Source organism: Leptonychotes weddellii, chromosome 6 (genome assembly GCF_054177405.1).
Source record: "Leptonychotes weddellii isolate Sample4059 chromosome 6, ASM5417740v2, whole genome shotgun sequence".
Classification (NCBI taxonomy): Eukaryota; Metazoa; Chordata; class Mammalia; order Carnivora; family Phocidae; genus Leptonychotes; species Leptonychotes weddellii.
In genome coordinates, this window is record NC_138374.1 from 93,071,384 (window position 1) to 93,079,915 (window position 8,532).

The 8,532-nt window shown below is 39.2% G+C and overlaps 1 pseudogene; it reads right to left on the bottom strand.

Annotated features, from left to right (window-relative positions):
- Positions 1-4,150: 4,150 nt before the first annotated feature.
- On the bottom strand, positions 4,151-7,154 carry LOC145722053 (small ribosomal subunit protein eS4, X isoform-like; annotated as a pseudogene).
- Positions 7,155-8,532: the final 1,378 nt, after the last annotated feature.

Consider the following 8,532-nt stretch of genomic DNA (forward strand, 5'->3'; position numbering starts at 1 on the left):
CTCTCACCAGCATCAGTGGGCTGGATTAGTGTCCGTGAATGAGCATCTCTCTATTTTGACCTATGGGGTAACTCTTACACTGTTTTCTCATGTTGGCAAGCCAACCTGGAAGTATGGTTGGTGCACTAACTAACAGTTGCCTGTGTAACCTTCCCACATGTCAGGTTTCTAATTTTAAGGGCTTAAAGAAGGTTGAATATTTTAAAATTCAAAGAGTTTGCAAGCAGCAAATATGAATTTATTTTTTTTAAAGATTTTATTTGTTTATTTTTGCGAGAGAGAGAGGGAGAGCGGGCTAACACGAGCTGGGGGGGAGGTGGGGGAGAGGCAGAGGGAGAGGCATACTCCCCCCTGAGCTTGGAACCTAACACAGGACTAGATCCCAGGACCCTGGGATCATGACCTGAGCCGAAGGCAGATGCTTAACTGACTGAGCCACCCAGGCGCCCAAATATGAATAAATTTATTATCATCACAAAACATCTAAACTTTGGGGCGCCTGGGTGGCTCAGTTGGTTAAGCACCCAACTCTTGTTTCAGCTCAGGTCATGATCTCCAGGTCATGGGATTGAGCCCACACTGAGTGTGGAGCCCTCAGATTCTATCTCCCTCTCCCTCTGCCCCTCCCCACTCGTGTGTTCTCTCTTTCAGATAAATAAATAAAATCTTAAAAACAAAAAACAAGAAAAACCCAAAACAAACAAACAAACAGAAAACCCCATCTAAACTTTGTGCTAGGTAACTGGATAGTATTCATGAAATGGACTAGGTCTGTTTCTGAAAACAATAGTTCCCAGTCTGTTTGGAGACACAGCAACTTTTGCTGTGTTTTGTGTCAAGGAATGCTATTGCCCAGTATTTATTTCAGAAAATTAAAGATAAGTCCAAATTAACTTAGTTTTAAGAATTTTATTCACAACCTAAGTATGAAAAAATCAACCTTGGAAATCACTAGTCAATTTGTAGCCCACCATTCACACTCGTCAAAAAACCAAAATAAATGTACCAGCTAAACTTTCATTCTCAGATTTCATTCACTTCTAGATCCAGCAAGAGATGTTAAAGAGCAAGTTGAAATAAAAAGGACATAATTCTGTGTTACAAGACGAAGAAGGAGCGTAGAGGTAATACAGAGAAAAAAAGCATGAGATTAAAAGCTGATACTTTTTATGGTCAGAGGACTCACTGTCATCACATGTCATGAGAATTCTTGTTTAGAGTGTAGTGGAAAGAATTTATTACTGAATAGGCTGGTCAAGACTGAGTGCCTGCAGGGAGAGGGACAAGAAAGGGGAATTTGGGGGTTGAAAACGTGAGTATGTGACTAGCTTGGTACGAACACCGATCAGTTCAGGGGATGAACAAAAGCACTTCTCCTTCTGCCTTCATAAATCTCAACTAACCCGCTCAAGCCAGATCCCCCCACTAGGGCAGCGGAGAGGTCAGCCTGACATAAACCCAGGGACAGGAGGCCCTTTCAGATTTATGTAGGTTTGAGGAAGTTCTGTTTTATCTTGTTTCCTTCTCTTTTTCCCAACTCCTATCAGAATGCCATAGGGAGTCCTGGCTGTGTCCCAGGAGCCAGACAAGGGACAGATGAGCTTAATATGACAAAATTAAATCGAAGTCTATTAACTAATGATGGCAATTTGCATCAGAGTTTTGCCATTCTGACTGTTTCTATGTGGATTGAACACCAGTAATTGATATATTTCTCTTGCCATTCCACAACACTAACCAAATGATAGGTCTACTTTTCTGGTTAAATTTCTAGCTAAGGTGAAATCACATTTAGAACTTGAATGATACCTCAGTCCCATTCATTAATGTAATAAATGCTGAGTGATACTGTGCTTGTGTGTGTGTGTGTGTGTGTGTGTGTGCGCGCGTGCACTCTTGTATTGTCTCTGTATGTGACAAGAAAATATCGAAGGCTGATCCCATAACTCTCTTCCATTCCATGGAGGGCCTGAAGTGTGCACACTGGCAAATCTAACATGGGCCTAGATGCTATAAAATTTCAGTTGGACCATGAAGATGTATAGGAGGGTATAGGCCTTCTAGATGGAGGAAACTTTGTATGCCAAGGCACAAATATACAGTGAAGCTTGGCTGTTTATGGGAAATATTTCACTAATTAGTTAATTCATTCATTTCTTTAATATTTTTTCAAAGGTTTTATTTATTTGAGAGAGAGTGAGTGAGCACGAGCAGGCGAGAAGGGCGGAGGGAGAGGGAGAAGCAGACCCCCCGCTGAGCAAGGAGTCTCACACAGGGCTCCATCCCAGGATCCTGGGATCATGACCTGAGCCGAGGGCAGACACTTAACCGACTGAGCCACCCTGGTGCCCCTCATTCCTTTAATATTTATAGAGTACTTCCTTTGTGACAAATACTGCCCTAGACCCTGGAGATACAGCACTAGACAAGGAAAAATCTTTGCTCTCATGAGGCTTTCATTCTAAGAGGCAAGGGGATAGATAGTAAAAAAAAATCAATTAGATAATGTGTGATAGTGATAGGTATTATGAAGAAAACAAAGGGTGATATAAAGCATGAGTGGGGTTGAAAACATTAGTGTGGTCAAGGAGGAGTTTGGTTTGACTTGAGAATAGAGTCTATGGTAGGACTGTGGGATAGAGAACTGGAAAAGTCTTATATTGGGGATGCCATGAAACACCTTGAATGTCAGGCCTGCTAAGTCTTTTTGGGGTATTTCTAGAAAACAATAAGTACTTTAATTCTCAAAGAAGTGAGAGTTGGTGCTCGCTTTCCTGACCAAGGGTCTTTTCCAGAACCATGTATAGAAACACACTTGTACCCACACTTGACAGCTAAGTGGAAATGGTCATTCTATATTTGGACACTGTTGCATCTTGAGTCATTATTTAACTTTATTCAATTTCCAAATGCCCAAGAGGCTAATTTTGATGTGCTCATCCAGGAAGTCTTTAAGAATTTTTCTTAGTTGCTTATAAAGTAGTTTCAAATCACATTTAACTTCAGTTTATTATTTTTCCTGTTTTACTAATGTTGTCTCTCATTGAAGTCTGTGCACACAGGAATCTATAAGATTCAACCACTTTTTAGTTGTTTTTGTCAAAATGACCAAGTATAGTTTTGAAAAAATAAACGTGTCATTTCTTTACTTCTATACCTAAAAAAGAGTCAAAATGGATTTATCTCATATATTCTTAGCTATATGATTTTTCATTCAATGCAAATTCAGAATATTTTGGCTCACAGGGAGAATTTTTAAGGAAAGTTTTAAGCATGTGAGCTGTAGTGGAAATTCTTGTTTTTTTTTTTTTTTTTTTTAAGATTTATTTTAGAGAATGAGAACCTGAGCAGGGGGAGGGGCAGAAGGAGAGAGAAAAATCTCAAGCAGACTCCCTGCTGAGCATGGAGCCCAACATGGGGCTCAATCCCACAACCCTGATATTATGACCTGAACTGAAATCAAGACTAACCGACTGAGCCATCCAGGTGCCCAGAAACTCCTGTTATCTTAATCAGTGATTTTTTTTTTTCTTGATACAAAAACTATTCTTTGAACATTACTAGCTTTTTTTGTAGCTCTAAATATCTGTACTTCTAGAAGATCTTGCAGTTTGGAAGTCTGATAAGATAGCGATCTGGAGTATGTCTTATGAGAAGAAAAGAGTTTGCATAAACCAAGCTAAATGACAGCAAAGAAATAGGCAATACTGAACTCACTTGCTGACAGTGTGGTAGGAGGGACAGGCCTGAGAATGGAGGAGTTAGGGCTGGATTGTGGATGATATTACAGATTAGAAACAAGAGAAAAACATGAAAACAAAGCAAATGGGGTAGAAGTGTTTTTTTTTTTTCAGTGTTTGATAAGGATACACTGTCCCGTGAAATCAAGTCATAGGCCCACAATTGTCAATTTTGACAGTTTTATAGAAACATCACTTATAAAATGGGACATTAAGTATAAGAAGGAAAAAAAGTTGTCATTGCTTTTTTTTTTAATATTCAGGCTCTTTATATTTCAATAATTTTATAGCTTTTCTTATGGATCCTGCATATTTTGGTTAGGGTTATTCCTACAGATTTCATGGCATGTATGTTGGTATTATTGAGAAAATTTTTTCTACTATCTCTTCTATTTCTTATTGGCATATTGACATTTTTTGATATTTTTCTTATATTTCACAGCCTTGCAGATTTCTGTTTAGAAAGATTTTACATGGCATTTTTGGATTTTCTTTTTCTTTCTTTCTTTTTTTTAATAATCTTCGACAAAGCAGGAAAAAATATGCAATGGAAAAAGTCATTGCTTTTTTTTTAAGGATTTTATTTAGTTGAGAGAGAAAGAGTACAGAAGGGAAAGGGAGAGAGAATCTGAAGCAGACTCAGCGCTGAGCATGGAGCCCGACTTGGGGCTCAATCTCACGATTGCAAGATCATGACCTGAAAATTACCAATATCTATGGGATAAATGGAGGCAGCTTATTGGTCACAAACTAAGGTTGGCATTTTTATTTTAGATGTTCTGTGTTGGTCAATGTAACGTACAAAGTGCAAAGGGTCACAAAATCATTTGAATGATGACTACATAAATCGTTAATACTTAGTTCTTTTTTTTTTTTTTAAAGATTTTATTTTATTTATTTGACACAGAGAGAGAGAGAGCACAAGTAGGCAGAGAGGCAGGCAGAGGGAGAGGGAGAAGCAGGGCACAAAAGGAATCCCACTGAGCAGGGAGCCTGATGCGGGGCTTGATCCCAGGACCCTAGGATCATGACCTGAGCCGAAGGCAGCAGCTTAACCGACTGAGCCACCCAGGCGCCCCTAATACTTAGTTCTTAAATGGTTTGTGCCATTCTTCAGTTCTTTTTTTCTTTTTAATCATGCCATACTATCTTTTTAAAAAAAAATCAAAATATAGTTGATACACAATGTTACATTTGTTTCAGGTATGTAACATAGTGATTCAACAACTGTATGTTATGCTATGCTCACAGCAAGTATAGCTATCATCTGTCACGCAAACAGCACTATTATAATACCATTGACTATATTCCCTGTGCTATGCCTTTCATCCCCATGACTTATTCCATAATCGGAAGCCTATATCTTTCACCCATTTTGCCCACTCCCCCACACACCTCCTCTTTGGCAACCACCAGTTAGTTCTCTCTATTTATGGGTCTATTTGTGCCATATTATCTTTAATTAAGTACAAAGACCTTTCAGTTCACATCACCTAGAGATCATTTCATGTACTGTTGTGTTTGGCTGCCAGTCTCTTGTCTCTCCTTCAGCAATATGAAGTGGATCCCTTTTCCTCAGGGAAGAGATCCTTGGTTTATTACCTTTGCCAAAAATAAAAATGTTGGAGAGCTGAGAGGCAAAGCTGTCACCTATGGCATCTTTCACATGAACCACATCAAAAGAACCAGGATGAGGGGCACCTGGGTGGCTCAGTCGCTTAAGTGGCCAACTCTTGATTTAGGCTCAGGTCATGATCTCAGGGTTCTGAGATTGAGCCCCGCATCAGGCTCTGTGTTCAGTGGGTAGTCTGCTTGAGATTCTCTCCCTCTCCTCCCCTCTCTGTTCACACGCGCTGTCTCTCTAAAATAAATAAATAAATGTTTGTTGTTGTTGTTTTAAGAACTAGGTTATCTCTCTCTGTTGATTATTGCAGCAATTCTTTCCATGTTAGCACCTCTGGTCACTATATATAGGTCACCAGTGTCAAACTTGATGAAATCAGTAATCTTGCCAGTCTCCCAATCAACCTAATGGTTTCATTTATCTTGATGAGGGATCAGGGTGATGGCTGGTGTGACTATCTGGGGTCGCCAGATGAGGGATTCCTTTTGTGCCCTAAAAGACCTTTCTCACTTTGCACAATTTGTACTTGGCTTCCTAGGGTATAAAATAATGAACAGCAAAGGACCTTTGGTGTCATAGATGAGATAGAAATTCTCTTCAGTGTTGTCAATGCCAGTAACATCTACTAAACCAGTAGGATAGGTTATATCAGTTTGGACCTTGCCATCAATCTTATTAGACTGCTGAATGCAGATCTTCTTCATTTCATCTCCTGTCAGAGCATACTTAAGTGTGTTCCTTGGAAAATGATAAGGGGAAGACATTCTCTCAGCTTGTGGGAACTGGTAGATGGACGAAGAGCAAACACACTGGTCAGATTATTAGCATCCGTTGCTTTGGAGCTGCAACACACTTCAGATTCTTCTTGGGACCATGAGCCATGGCTGTGCTAGTCATGAAAAGAGCGGTCTTCAATTCTTAGCTTGTGTTCAACCTGGTTCTTAAATCTACTTTGTTTTCTCAGAATGGTAGAAAGGGAAAAAATAATTCCTGATCATTAAGATCCTTTCAAAATGGAATAGTCAAGAATTTTCAGTGCCTAAAAGTATAACCAGAAAAACAAGTATAATATAAATGCAAATTGTTATTCCTTCATTCATCCTTTTGTTCATTGATAATACCAATTTTTATTGAGTACCTTCTACATACTGGGATATTTATTAGGCTCTGGATGAAATGTGGTCTCTTGGAACCTCCATGTTCTACTTCCATGTGGTACTGTGACAAGCTGCCACCCTAGAGATAAGTGCAAGTGCTACTGGAACACTTGTGGAGGTCACCTTTACTAGATGACAAAATTTTGGTTGGTTCCTAGAGAAAATGGCCCATGGGGTGAAAGATGAATAGAAGCAAGCCATGGAAAGGCAGGGAGTTCAGAGATGACATTCTATGCATGGGAGCTGCTGGTTCAAAATAGAGAGGCACAAGTGAGTGATTCCTGAGCAAGTGACAAGTGGTCCAGAGGAGAGTCATGTGAGGTGAGAGAAAAGGTTAGGATAGAATGTTGCATGACATGCTAATTTGTCACTTTCTCCTAAAAGCTCTCCTAAATTGTTTCACTCAAGCGTTTTAACCATTGGATTGGGGTGATCAGATCTGTCTTTTTTTTTTGAATGACGGTGCCAGTAAGACTGTGGCAAATGGATTGAGGATGGGATATGAGAATCATGGTCTGGGATCATGTTAGAAACTATTGCTGTAATCCAGGCAAGAAGCGAAGAGGTCCTGTGCTAGACTGTTAAATATTTCCCAAAGACATAAAAACAAATCTCTTACACAATCCTGGGCCAGATGCTTTAAACAGTTATTTAGAGGAAAGCAGATAATATCTGCTTGCAGGCGGGTCTAGTTACTTTTTTTTCTTTCTTATTAGGAAAAAAAAAAAAATAACCCGTCAATGCAATTTCGAAGCCATATGATATTTTCGAATTCCTGAAGAAAAAACAACAGATAAGCAGACATTAAATCATCCATGCTTACCAATAGACCTCTCCCTTTGCAGGCAACCCTATGCAGATTAATCAGACCCAAACCCATAAATTTTAATTGTAACGTATGTTCTGTCATCTGCCAATGTATTTTCAAGTCTGTGCAGGTATGATCATATGCCATGATGAATGAATGAACTGGAAGGATCAGTTATTGGATCTGGTCCCATGATTTATAATTTCCAAATCAACATGAAGAGAAAACAGCGGCATCAAACATCCATCTATGCTTGTACCAGGTCATACACTGTAATTCTATCCAAGTACAAGTTTCCATGGTAAACAGGGCAAGACTTGCCAACACTTCACAGGTTTCCAAAAAGCAGCTATGTCCCTCTTGGGAGAACTTTGTAACTGGAAAAGAAAATCTTCACGGATGAAATCTCAGCAAAATAAAGTCACAGTCTATATTTCTGCTGCAGGCCTTTTGCCAAATGTCTCATCAACAAGTATGGTGCTGGCAGTGGCCCATCCTATGGTAGAGGTGGTAAAATGCTCCCGCCAAGCCTTGTTTTCATTTGCTCACAGCTTCCTAGGGGGAAAAAAAAACTTACTTTGAGTTGGAATTTTCCATGTTTTATTCCAGTCCAAAGGTGACTTAAAAAAATTAAAAAAAAATTTTTTTTTTTAGAAAGTTGAATTAAAGTCAAGTGAAATGTGTAAAGTTTAGTCATTTGGGGAGCTATGTGTACACAAAGATCTCACTGGGTAACACCAAAAAATTGCATTTTCCTTTTCCTTGTGACTTTTGGAAGACTAACTCTTTTTGGCTGTTTCTTTTGAAAGGATTTAACCCTGTCTAAGTTACAGGGGCAGGAAACCAACCATTTTTGTAATTAACTCATACAGATTATTGCCCGTGAAGAACTAATAAAATAAGACTTTACATATTAAATCCACTAGTAGTTTAACAAAAATTTAGAATGTCCCCACATAGGGGCGCCTGGGTGGCTCAGTCAGTTAAATGTCTGCCTACAGCTCAGGTCATGATCTTCGGGTCCTGGGATCAAGCCCTGCATCGGGCTCTCTGCTCAGCTGGGAGTCTGCTTCTCCCTCTCACTATCCCTTTGTGCCCTCTCTCTCTCTCAAATAAATAAATAAATAAGGAATTTTTAGGAAAAAGGAATAAAAAGGAATTTTTCTTTAAAAAGAGGAATGTCCCCACATATATTTGATAGAA